A 14,539-nucleotide genomic window follows, 5' to 3' on the forward strand; every position below is an offset into this window, starting at 1 on the left:
AGGTAGGCATGCTTTCAAGTTCAACATTTAAAATTCCATAGTAATTTCATATCAAATTTGAATGAAACAGAATTAATGTCTTTTAGAGTTTTCTAAAACAGTGATATATGACAACTGAAATTCAACAATAATTGAATCAATGCATCCTTTCAGTCCTTATTCACTCCAACCTCACAGTCACTCTATCCTCACAGTCACTAATTCCTCTCATTCACTCATTCCTCTCAATCACTCAGCACTCGCACTCAGTAGGTACCTGCGCTCATTGGGAGTGTGTACAGACTCCGGAGGGGCTCCTTCAATCCAAGCGCTATATCAAGCCAATCATGGAATATAACAATGAACATGCTGCGGCGTGCAGCCCGATCCCATAAATATCCTCACAATTAGGCCCTCGACCTCACTCAGTCATCAACCTCTCCAGTCTCTCGGGCTCTCAGAAATCATGATAAGTAGCCCAAACAACAATGATATAATGCATCGATAATGAACAATAGAGACTGAGATGAAATGTGCAAATAAAATTGTGACTGAGTGAAAAACAATAATTTAGAAGATAATTCAACAAGTACACGACCTCTGTGGGTCCCAACAGTGTATACACATGGTTTAAACATGATTTATATTTTGATTTCTCTAAAATTTGGAAAATGTACTGATACCAACAGATTATTCGTCTACACAGTTCCATGGAATTGACCAAGTAACAATTCCTACAGTGCATGCCCATACGCCTGTCACCTAGCATGTGCGTCACCTCAAAATCAATCACATAACACATAATTTGGGATTACATACCCTCAAGACCAAATTTAGAACTGTTACTTACCTCAAACTATGTAATTCTTCATTCTTCAATGCATTTGCCTCGCAAATCGGCCTTCAAACGCCTCGAATCTAGTCACAAATAATATGATTTAGTGGGGCCCACATCTCAGAACTCGACAAAGTTAGAAAATCTGAAAGTCCATTCAACCACGAGTCTAACCATATCACTTTTACCTAATTCCCACATCAACTCGACCATTAAATCTTCAAATTAAATTAAGAGGGTTTTCTAAACTTTTCAAATTAATTCACCCATTAAATGTTTAAAACAACCATGGATTCAGGTAATTTAACCAATAATGTATTAAGAACATTTACCCCGTTGTTTTTCTTGAAAATCTCCCAAAACTCGCCTCTTCCCAAGCTCCAATTCGTCAAAAATGGTCCCATTTTCAGAACATAAACATTATGCTCATACATTCCTTCTCCGTGAATGTGACAGGTCCCTCGCTTTCGCGAAGCACAAAATTGTGCTGTCCAAACATTGCCTTTCGCGAACGCGAGACACAACTCGCGAACACGATGCTTTATTGGGCGAATCTTTGCAAACGCGAGCCCCCTTTCGCGAACGCGAACGCAAAATTCCTCACCAACTATTTTCCCTTTCGCGAACGCGTTACCCTATCGCGAACACGATGAACAACCTTGCCTGGCCCCAGCTCCTCTTTGCGAACACGAGACCCCTCTTGGGAACATGAAGAAGGAAACCAGACACATGTATCCGAAAATTCCAGCCAAATTTCAAGTTCAAAATTCATTTTGTTAACCATTTGAAACTCACCCGAGGCCCCCGAGACCTCACCCAAACATACCATCAAGTTCCAAAACATCATACGAACTTAGTCGAACCCTCAAATCATCTCAAACAACGGTAAAACGTTAAATCATACCCCAATTCAAGCCTAATAAAATTAAGAACTTTCAACTTCTACATTCAACGTCGAAACCTATCAAATCAAGTCCGATTGACCTCAAATTTTGCACACAAGTCATAAATGACATAACGGACCTGTTCTAATTTCCAGAATTAGATTTCGACCCCGATATCAGAAAGTCAACTCTCCGCTCAAACTTCCCCAAAAAATAACTTTCGCCATTTCAAGCCTAATTCCACTACAGAACTCCAAATCACAATTCGGACATGCTCATAAGTTTGAAATCACCCAACGGAGCTAACGGAGCTAACGGAACCAGCAAAATTCAAATATGGGATCGTTTACATGTAAGTCTACATTCGGTTAACTTTTCTAACTTAAGTTTCTAATTATGAGACTAAGTGTCTCAATTCACTCCGAAATCCTTCCGGACCCGAACCAACTAACCCGGTAAATCATAAGACAACTATCAAGCATATTTGAGTAGTAAATAGGAGAACATGGTTATAATACTCAAAATGACTGGCCGGGTTATTACAGTAATGATATTAGTACCCTCGTTAAGGAGGAATTCACTGTCTCTATCAAACAAAATGATGGAGAATGGAACCAACCCCAATCATAACCAAGTAAAAATTATGTATCACCCTACTAACATTATCATTTGGAACATAAGGGGAGGTAATAATGAGACCTTTAGGAGAAATTTTAGGGAAATGATTGACACGTATAATCCTTGCATGGTGACACTTCTTGAGACTCGCATGGAGAGTCACATCTCCTTACTCAATGATTTTTTATTCTCTCAAATGATCGAAGTACCAACAAAGGGTTAAGCTGGAGGAATGGTTATTTTGTGGAATTCCAACGTGGTTAATGTGAATAATTTTGTCAGAAGGAACCAAGAAATTCATGCTAACATTGAGATTCGTCCTATAAATACCTCTTGGTTGTTTTCTTCAATATATGCTAGTACAAAAATAGGTAATAGAAATACTTTATGGAATAATATTGAAAATAACCGTGAAAGCTACAAAGACTCATGGCTCCTTGGAGGTGATTTCAATGATAACTTTAGTGAAAATGATAAATTTGGGGGTAACTCTATTAATCGTAGGCGTAGTTTACGATTATGGACTAGTATTAACAATTGTAACCTTATGGATTTACGGTTTAAGGAGTGTAAGTACACATGGTCAAATCATCGTTGGAAATCAAAAGGGTTAATTATAGAAAGATTAGATAGATTTTTTGTTAATAATGAGTGGATTAACGTTTTCCTTAAAGTTGTCGTGGTTCACCTGCCCAAAACCCATTCGGACCATAACCCTTTGCTTGTCCAATTAACTCCCAAAAATATTTGCTATAATGGTAAACCTTTTAGATTAGAAACCATTTGGTGCAAACACCTTGATTTTATTAATATTGTTCGAGAATGCTGGATGTCTAATGAACTAAATAGAGCCCATAGTGTCCTTAAGGAAAAACTCAGTAGTTGAAAAATTAATACTTTTGGCGACATTTTTAAAAACAAGAAAAGACTCCTTGCGCGCCTAAATGGCATTCAATCTTCTCCAAACTATCAAAACAATTCCTTCTTAATGAATCTTGAAATGCATCTCTAACTTGAATACAATGCTATTCTCAAAATGGAAGAAGACTTCCGGAAACTTCGTTCACGTATAAATTGGTGTCACGAAGGGGATGCTAATACCAAATTCTACCATATTATTGCTTCCAATAGAAAACGTCGCAACTCAATAATGTACTTCAAAAATGACAATGGGAACTGGATCACTGATGCCAAATTCATTCTTGACCATACTTTTAATTATTTTGAACAAGCCTTCACAACCTCTAAAAATCTTACAAAGAGGGATGTCTTTGAGAATCATGCCTCTAATTTTTCAAAACTAGATTTAGGAACCCTTGATAGACCTCTAGCAACTGAAGAAATCACAAACGATTTATTTTCCTTCAAACCCTTTAAGGCACCAGGGCCGGATGGGATTCACCCTTTTTTTTTATTATCAAAAATATTGGAATATAGTTGGCAAGTCCATGAAGAATTTTTGCGACCAAGTCTTTGAAACCTAGTCCTTTCCTATTGCAACAAATGATACATACTTATGTCTCATTCCTAAAATTAATAATGCTAACCATCTGAAAAACTTTAGACCTATCGGCCTTTGCAACACTGCTTACAAAATCATTACAAAGATTATAGCCAATAGACTAAAGCCCTTGTTACCTAGATTAATTAGTCCTACCCAAACTAGCTTTATAAAGAACAGGAGAGCTTGTGATAATGCTATCATTATACAAGAACTCTTAAATAATATGCGCAACTCCAAAAGCTCTAAGTTCAATATATTTTTAAAAATAGACCTTGAAAAGGATTTCTATAAATTGGAATGTGATTTTATTCATAAAACCCTCAATTTCTTTAAATTCTCTCCTAAAATATCCAAACTCATAATGCATTGTATTAGTACTAGCAATATTGGAGTCCTTATTAACGGTACTAAGACAAACTACTTTAGTCCTAGTAGAGGTATACGATAAGGCGATCCTATGTCTCCATATATATATATATATATATATATATATATATATATATATATATTTATCTTATGTATGGAACTTCTCTCAAGGCTTATTAACAATCAACTTGATACCATGCTCTGGGATCCTGTTAAAATTAGTCATAAAGGTCCAAGTTTCTCCCATCTCTTCTTTGCAGATGATCTCACTCTAATTGGAAAGGCTAAATTACAAAACGGGTCTTTGTATTAAGCGTTTCTTAAACCTCTTTACAGAAGAATCTGGTATGTCCATAAACTATGTGAAATCCAGACTAATCTTCTCTAAAAAAAAAATGCCCCGCAAACATCACTTCTTACTTTGCCAACTTATTCGGCATGAAATTAAGCTTCGAGTTTGGAAAGTATCTTGGTTTCCCATATTAAACCATAAACCTAAACCCAAAGACTTCCAGTTTGTCATTGACCAAATGCGTATGAGACTATCCCATTAGAAATCTAATTTCCTCAATATAGCGGGTAGAAAATTCTTGTCCAGAAGATGAGCGTAGCTGAAATGAGGATGCAGAGATAGATGTGTGGACATACCAGGAAAGACAAGTGTCACGACCCAAAATCCAACTAGTCGTGATGGCACCTAACCCAACCCGCTAGGTAAGCCAACTAATACCTATCCGATTCCAATAATATTTAATTAACTCTAATGCACTCGCCAAGGATCGGTAGTATAAATCATGAGCTTCAAAGATTAGAATTTACGAGCTAGTATGAAATAAATACATCATCTGTTCGAAATGTACATAAACAGATTTTTTTTATAAATCTATGGCTACCATGAACAAGAGGCAGCTATGACCGGAACACAGGTACATCTTCAAATCAAGATCCCGTCGATCACAATAACATCAACATCCAATATCTCCATGCACGGTGCAGAAGTATAATATGAGTACAACCGACCCCTTGCACTCAATAAATAACAAATCTAACTTTAGGTTGAAAGTAGTGACGAGCTGGAACAAAGGTTAGGGTCCAGCACCAATAGCCAACGACAATTCATACCAACATAATAGAAGTAATAAAAGAAGTAGCTCAGAGATAAAATGCTCAGCTCATTCACAGCTCCAGAAAAATAGGCCTGCTTTTCAAGTATATCAGTGAAAACCCGAATCTTTTTACCGAAATCACCAAAATATGAGTACGTTTTGTAAAACTGATTTATCCCAAAAACGTTTCAACAACAGATAGGATGTTTCATTTTCAAATGGCATGAGAAAAATACATCTATATGCCTACATGTCAGTGAGTATGTGAAGTCATGAATGACGCAATATCATACAACATGAGGAAAAATACATCTCTATGCCTGTATGTCATGTCAATGCGATGTAACTCAGTAATAAAACCATAGGCATACTCTCAGAGTATCAATTCATTCAGTCCTTACAGTCACTCAGTCCTCATAGTCATTCAGTCCTCACAGTTACTCAGTCCTCACAGTCACTCAATCCTCCCAATCGCTTGGCACTCGACACTCGCACTCAGTAGGTACCTGCGCTCATTGGGGGTGTGTACAGACTTCGTAAGGGTTCCTTCAGCTAGAGTGCCATTATCTGCACGGACAACTCACATGCTATAGTATCAATATCAGGATCCGCACGGACAACTCACCTACTATAGTATCAATATCTAAATCTGCACGGACAACTCACGTGATTCATGAACAACTCACATGCTATTGTATTAATATCTGGATCCGCTCGGATAACTCACGTGTTGCACCGACAACTCACGTGCTATAATAAGCCAATCTGGCCTGCTATGACGTGCAACCCGATCCCATAATTATCCTCACAATCAAGCCCTCGGCCTCACTCAGTCATTAATCTCTCCAGTCTCTCGGGCTTACAATGTCATAAAAACTAGCCCAAAATGATGATATGCTGTATCAATAAATAACAACAGAGACTGAGATATGATATACATTGAATGAATATGACTGAGTATGAAATTACAGTTTAAACATATAATTCGACAGTAGAAATGACCTCAGTGGGTCCCAATAATACCAACATTTGCCTAAGCATGATTTCTAACATGAGTCACAACTCAGTTTCTCTAACACATAAAAATACATGGAAGAATACAAGTTAATTGACTAAACAGCTATACGGAATCAGCTGAGTCTCAATTTCTATGGTGCACCCCCACATGCCCGTCTCCTAGCATGTGCGTCACCTCCAAACAATTCACAGGGTTCATACCCTCAGCTCCAAGATTAGAGATGTTACTTACCTCAACAAGCCGAAACCAATGTCGAGCAAGCTAAAAAATGCTCCAGAAATTCCATTCTGCGCGTATCAACTATCGAACGGCTCGAATCTAGTCACAATTAATTCGATTCAGTCAACACAAATTATAGGAATTAATTCCATATCAAACTACTAATTTTACCAAAAATTCAAAATTACACTCAAAAATCGCCCAAGGGACCCACGTCTTGAAACCCGACAGAAGTTACAAAATATGAATGCTCATTCAATCATAAGTCCAACCAAACCAATTTTACCAAATTCCGACATACTCGACCCTCAAATACTCAAATTAAACTAAGAGGGTTTTCTAAATTTTCCAACTTAATTCACCAATTAAACGTTAAAACCAACCATGGATTCGACTAATTTTACCAATATTGAGTTAAGAACACTTACCCCATTATTTTTCTTGAAAATTCCCCGTAAATCGCCTCTTCCCGAGCTCTAATTCGTCAAAAATGGAAAATGAACAGACCCTCGATATTAAATATATTTTTGCCCAGATGTTCTACCTCATTTCATATGCCAAATAATCCCAAAACTCTCTTTTGATGCCTCAAATGTATTTCTTGTGAAATTTCAGCCAAGTTAAGCTTTTGAATCACCCAATTTGGCCTTAAAATGAGGGAGATATGATGTTTTGAAGATTTAAATGAAGTCTGGAAATTTAAGAGATAAAAAAATGACACTTTCGTAACTATTTTACACCAGAAAATCAGCAACAAAAGAATTTTTGTTTTAGCACCCAAAACTCATTCGAAACATCCTGGACACAAACCATATATGCTTTTCAATCATAAAACACACTACGAACTTGCTCGCGCACTCAAAACATCGAAAAGAGGTCATCTTGACCCAATATTGATCATGGTCAAACTCCAAATCCTTAACTTAATTAGTTTCTCAACCAGTGATTCATAATACACCGAGCCCCTCGGGACCCCATTCAATCATACCAACAAGTCTTAAAACACGATACGAAGTTAGTCGAAACCTCAAATCACATCAAACAATGCTAAAACCATGAATCATACCCCAATTCAAGCTTATCGAAACTAAGAAATTTTCACTTCTACATTCGATGTCGAAACCTATCAAATAAAGTCCGATTGACCTTAAATTTTGCACACATGTCATAAATGACATAATATCACGACCCAAAATCCTAACTGTCGTGATGACGCCTATCTCAATACTAGGCAAGCCGACAACATCAATAACCCACGATTTCTTTTAAATACAGAAATACTGGAAATAAAATATACTCCCAAAACCCGGTATCACTGATGAGCATCTATACATTACAAGTCTAGAAAGCACGGTCTATAATAGTTTGAGACCAAATACAGTAAACAAGAAAATAGGGAAAGAGAGACAAGGTCTGCGAAACACGACAACTACCTCTGAATCTCCGAAAAATTAACTGTGCGAAAGAAACAACACCCATTGTGTCCGGGATCACCTGGATCTACACACGAAGTGCAAGGTATAGTATGAGTACAACCAACTCAGTAAGTAACAATAATAAATAAGAACTGAAAGTAGTGACGAGCTTCACAGGTAAGTCCAAATACAATAATTTTCAACACAAAAGGGGTAGGCATGCTCTCAATTCAACATTTGAAATTCCACAGTAATTTCATATCGACTTCAACTGAAACAGAAGATAATGTCTTTCAGAAATTTCCAAAACAGTGATATATGACAGCTGAAATGCTGCAATAATGAAATCAATGCATCCTCTCAGAGTAACAGTCACTCAGTCCTCACATTCACTCCAACCTCACAGTCACTCTTTCCTCACAGTCGCTCATTCCTCACAGTCGTTCATTCCTCACAGTAACTCATTCTTCTCAATCACTCAACACTCGGTACTCGCACTCAGTAGGTACCTGCACTCACTGGGGTGTGTACAAACTCCGGAGGGGCTCCTTCAGCCCGAGCGCTATAACAAGCCAATCATGGAAAAATTAATGAAACTTGTTGCGGCGTGCAGCCCGATCCCATAAATATCCTCACAATTAGGCCCTTGGCCTCACTCAGTCATCAACCTCTGCAGTCTCTTGGGCTCTCAGAAATCATGACAAGCAGCCCAACAGCAATGATATGATGCATAAATAATGAATAAGCGATACTGAGATGTAATATGCGATTAAAAATCATGCTTGAGTATAAAACATCGATTTAGCAGGTAATTCATCATGTACACTACCTCTGTGGGTCCCAACGATGCCAACACATATTTTAAACATGATTTATAGATCAATTTATCTAATGCATGGAAATATTTATGGAGATCGACAGATTATACAACTACACAGTTCCATGGAATTGACCAAGTCACATTTCCTATAGTGCACGCCCACACGCCCGTCATCTAGCATGTGCATCACTTCAAAACCAATCACATAACACATAATCCAGGGTTTCATACCCTCAGGACCAAATTTAGAACTGTTACTTATCTCAAACCGTATAATTCTTTATTCTGCAATGCCTTTGCCTCGCGAATCGGCTTCCAAACGCCTAGAATCTAGCCACAAATAATCCGATTCAGTCAATAAAAATTATAGTAATTAATTCCATATGAAAATATAAAATTTTCATAAAAATCCAAAATTTCACCCAAAAATCACCTGTGGGGCCCACGTCTCGGAACCCGATAAAAGTTACAAAATCCGAAAGCCCATTCTACCACGAGTCTAACCATACCAAATTTCGACCTCAAGTCGACCTCCAAATCTCAAATTCTTAATTTGAAATCCCTAGGCCCAAATCTTCTAATTTCACCTCAAAAACATGTAATCTAGTAGAAATATTCAATGATAATCCAATATTATTGACTAACAATGATCACAAGTGACTTACCTCAACTTTTCCCGCGAATTCCCTCTGAAATATTGCCCAAAACCGTGCTTGAAATGTCCCAAATGACAAAAATGTCGGAACCCTTCTGTTTTGTAATCTGTCCAGGGGTTCCCTTTCTGCGGAAAACTAAAAGCATCTGCGGTCCCGCTTTTGCGGCCATGCTGCCGCTTCTGCGCCTTCTTCGCTTATGCGGATAAGAGTCCGCTTCTGCAGACTCGCTTCTGCGAAGAAGTTGTCCGCTTCTTCGGTCCTGCCCAGCTCCTCTTGCCTCCGCTTTTGCGTCCTTAGAATCGCTTCTGCGGACCTCACGCACCTGTGATGTCCATCCCGCTTCTGCAAGCTCGCACCTGCAAGCCAAATTTCGCAGGTGCTATTTCACCAAAAGGCAGAAATATTCAAATTTCTTCTAAGTCTGAATTTGATCCGTTAACCATCCGAAACTCACCCGAGGCCCCTGGGACCTCAATCAAATTACCAACAAGTCCTAAAACATCATACGAACTTAGTCTAAATCTCAAATCACATCAAACAACTCTAAAATCACCAATCACACCCCAATTCAAGCTTAACGAAAATTATCGAATTCCAACTTCTACATTCGATGCTGAAACCTATCAATTTAATTCTGATTGACCTAAAATTTTGCACGCAAGTCATAAATGACATAACGGAGGTATTCCAAATTTCAGAATTAGATTCCGGCTCCTATATCAAAAAGTCAACTCCCCGGTCAAACTTTCAAATTTAAATTTCTATTTTAGCCATTGCAAGTCTAATTTAACTACAGACTTCTAAATAATTTTTCGGACACACTCCTAAGTCCAAAATCACCATACGGAGCTATTGGAATCATCAAAACTCTATTCAGGGGTCGTTTACGCATAAGTCGACATTTGATTACTATTTTAACTTAAGCTTTAAGCCTTGGAACTAAGTGTTCCAATTCATTCCAAAACCTCACCGGACCCGAACCAATCACCCCAACAAGTCATATAACAACTGTAAAGTACAAACTGAGCAGTAAATGGGGGAATGGGACTGTAATACTCAAAACGACCAGTCAGGTCGTTATACATAACGGACCTAGGAAAATTTTCAGAACAGGATTCCGACCCAAATATCAAAAAGTCAACTCCCCAGTCAAACTTCCAAACTTAAATTTTTATTTTGGCCATTTCAAGCCTAATTTAACTACGAACTTCCAAATAATTTTTTGAACACACTCCTAAGTTCGAAAACCACCATACAGAGCTATTGGAATCATCAAAACTCCGTTCCGAGGTCAAATTCACAAAAGTCAAACTTGGCCAACTCTTCCAACTTAAAGCTTCCTAGTTGAGAATCGTTCTTCCAAATCAATTTTGAATAACCTGAAAACCAAAACCGACGATTCACACAAGTCATAATAGATCATACGGATATACTCATGCCCTCAAACTACCGAGTGAAGTGCAAATGCTCAAAACGACTGGTTGGGTAGTTACATCCTCCCCCACTTAAACATATGTTCGTCCTCGAACGTGCCCAGAGTTGTTCTTAAGCCGTCGGATCACCGTGTAACCTTACCATGCATATACCCGGGGGTGATCCCCCGTCACCCTATTCCATATAGGCCCAACAACACAACATACTGAAGATCATTACTTCAACCTTAGCCCGTAAACCTCAGAATCCAATTTCCAACATCCGAAATTTCCTACAAGACCCGAATCTCGTATCTACACACTGTCTAAATCGGAACAAGTTGCACAAATCCATAACCATAACCCGAGACACAATAACATGATATACCATATAACTCAAATACTCATAGCAATAACTTCTGACCGCAATAACTGCTCGATAACCAACTCGATATCGATAACAAACCTTATATCAACTAAAATATTGTTCTGAAACTTTGTACACTGCCGATGATGAAAGAAACACGCAGAAACTCTTAACCACTCATCAGATCAACAAGTCATGAAGCTCTCTCTCTTCCGACAGGAACCAAAGCCAAGTCCTAAGCCGACTTTCGGTGTTATTCTTCCAAACATACCGTAATCAAATCCGATAGTATCCATTCTAGGTCCAATGACCTTATCTCATCACACACAACTATTATATTGACATGCCACACCAATACAACCTAAAGTCACAACCGTGCAATCTGTGCACCAACAAGCAACAATTCAAATGTAATCAATCGGGGAAAATGACTCAAATGAGAGAACCGTCCCGCAAGCTCAACAAGTACCACCACAACACAATGCTATGAACCCATCACACATAGTAGGACCAAGACACATGAATCTAATACAAAGGATCATATCCCAACCTAGCCCCTCTGCAATGCGTGACCATCCAAAACATCGGTCTATATGAAATACCTCAAGCCACAATGCTCAAAATCAACAACCACATGCAATTCGACATCAAGTACACGAAATGCATGACCATAACAATGGAGAAGCCAATAACACAATATACCACAGCTCGGAAAGACCATAACCAAGGTGCAATCAACCATTACACACCCCAATCACCATCTAACTCAAATTCCACTATAAGGCCAAAGCAGAACCGCATCATGTGTGCATATAACCAACGAATCACAACCCCTCGTAGCATGGAAGAGTAACACATAGATCATAACATATACGAATAAAATCAATTCTAACTGAATGGCGCATCCCTCAATAATAGCAGTTCAAAGTCAACAAATCAGACCCGGTGTAGAATACACACCCTCATTGGGCCTACCAATAGACCCCAAATTAACTCTGGTCACCCACAAATAGATACATACTCCTACGAAAGTCCACAATGACCTAATCGTAACATATACTATCATCTGTCTAGCTTTGGCCATATTTTCACAGTTCACAGTCACAAAACAATCTGCTTCTGAGAACTCCCAGTCTCCCAAATTTATAGAACACACGAAACACCATATCTGCTCCCAACTCCACCACCTGAATGTCTAACACATCTCTCATACATGTTCATCACATGAGGAATACTTCCATAATTCTTTCGTGCCACATAGCAATATATTGAATATGGACAGTCTATCAATCAGGAGAATACCGGAATACCCACGAAACATCTGTAGGTCCAAAACACAGTGTGCCCTTGTTTTTTGAATATACACTTTGCTTGGGTAATATCACAAGTGCCAATATTAGAAATTGTTGTTCTCCATAAACTTATTACCTCCCTTTTGAAACTGAATCGTATACTTGCACATGCAATTCCAATCTCACTCCACTCAACGCCTCTATTAGACCATCCTACGAGAACATGAGATCCTCATTAACACTCTAAGTCACAAGCAAAAATACATACCCGGTTAGTTAGAAACTTTCCATTTGCTCCCATACAGGAGGAAATCACAATACACAACATATTCCTCACGCTGGTAGGACATATCCATCTTAAACCGTGATAGAAACCATCGAGAACTCTTCGAACCCCATTTTCACATAACCAAGCTAACAAAACTGAATTCCTCTAACTCGACCAAGCCACATAGTTGCCAAATCCGAGAGTATTGTCACCAAAACATCTGTAAAGCCTCACCATATCATAATCACCCAAAAGAACAGAACATACCATTACCATACTGGTCTAGCCTACTACCCAGTTGTCCTATTTCCTCTAAGTTTCTTCTGAAATATCCTCAAGTTGACACTTCTGCTTGTCAGTACACTACGATCCTTACCCAAAGCTCACTACAAGACACCCTAACATAAAACCACACCTCCCTAAGGCCCATAAGCCGTTGTATTCTTCTTAAGCACCCCATAAATACCACAATTGAGACACCCACTCTGGAAGACCTTATGTGAATTTAAAACGGTTCCTCTTTCCTTTATTATACTGAAATATAGAATCTATAGTCATACAGAATTATCGCAAGTCCCGACACCATTCAATGTAAATAACTGAGTCTAGCGATATACGAATTCAAAAAATTTTCAATTGCCACTTATACATTTTTGAATCCATTAGAACCTTCTCGAGAGTCACCCACTGTGCTCAAATCCAAATTGCACCACCCAAATGGGCCGAAAGATACATGCCCCCTTATTACAACAACACCTAAAGAAGTAACCCTACCTTGACACCACCAATCAAATTCATACTTCGTGCGCACTACATCCTTCATAAATAACAACTCACTCATCCCATGATTTTCATATACTCATAAAGTACAATATAACTCGTATCCAGGAATTTCCTCACTCGAGTCATCCTCGATCTCAAACAATGCAGGTCATAACAAATCCACAAGTATGCCTCAGACCAAAACAAAACTTTAACATATAACCATAAAATTGAATTGTCAATAGCAGGCTCCCCCACTTGGCTCAAAGCCATATAACCAAACATCTGATAACTCGCCATACCCATACTCTACTATTGTCATAATCCCACAGTCAATTCAACAAAATTCTTCACAAGCTCAGGTAACACAAACCATAAAGTACCTCAATTTATCTACTAAACTCGCCTCCATTCTCGTGACAGTCAAGTCAACTTTCTCAACTAGATTCAAATTCAAATCTCAACACATACACCCCACTGGTAGAAAAGAAACTCTCCACTCAACATTTTAAGGAACACACCTATGTAGATTACTCCGCAGGAGATAACCTACATGTTTATCCTCGAATTGATACCTTGTAATACCCTTTCGCAGCCACAATTACTATGCAATAACTTAATCTTTCTAAGTTTGAACTCAGCAACACAACATGAAAATCTAATTCGTTCCACAATTAAACTGCATGACAGATCCTTTAACACACTCACAATTCGAGACCGTACATCACATCAAATGAAAATCAAGCACCCAATGTCCCTCTTTACATTCCAAGGAAACACTTCTCGTCACATTCAAACCATCTTAACACATCCCGCAGTCACATCATACTTATCGTATAGCCATTCGATCGCTCGTCTAGCCACAAGCTCCACACATAGGGACACTACCAAACATATGAATCCAAATATACAAGTTACAAATAAAACTACCTAGCCTAAGCTACGGTCCAAACATGGCCTCAAGTCCTCCAGACTGGCCCATCACCAAAACACAGAATACACATCTTGAACCTCGCTC

Source organism: Nicotiana tabacum, chromosome 22, assembly GCF_000715075.1.
Source record: "Nicotiana tabacum cultivar K326 chromosome 22, ASM71507v2, whole genome shotgun sequence".
NCBI lineage: Eukaryota > Viridiplantae > Streptophyta > Magnoliopsida > Solanales > Solanaceae > Nicotiana > Nicotiana tabacum.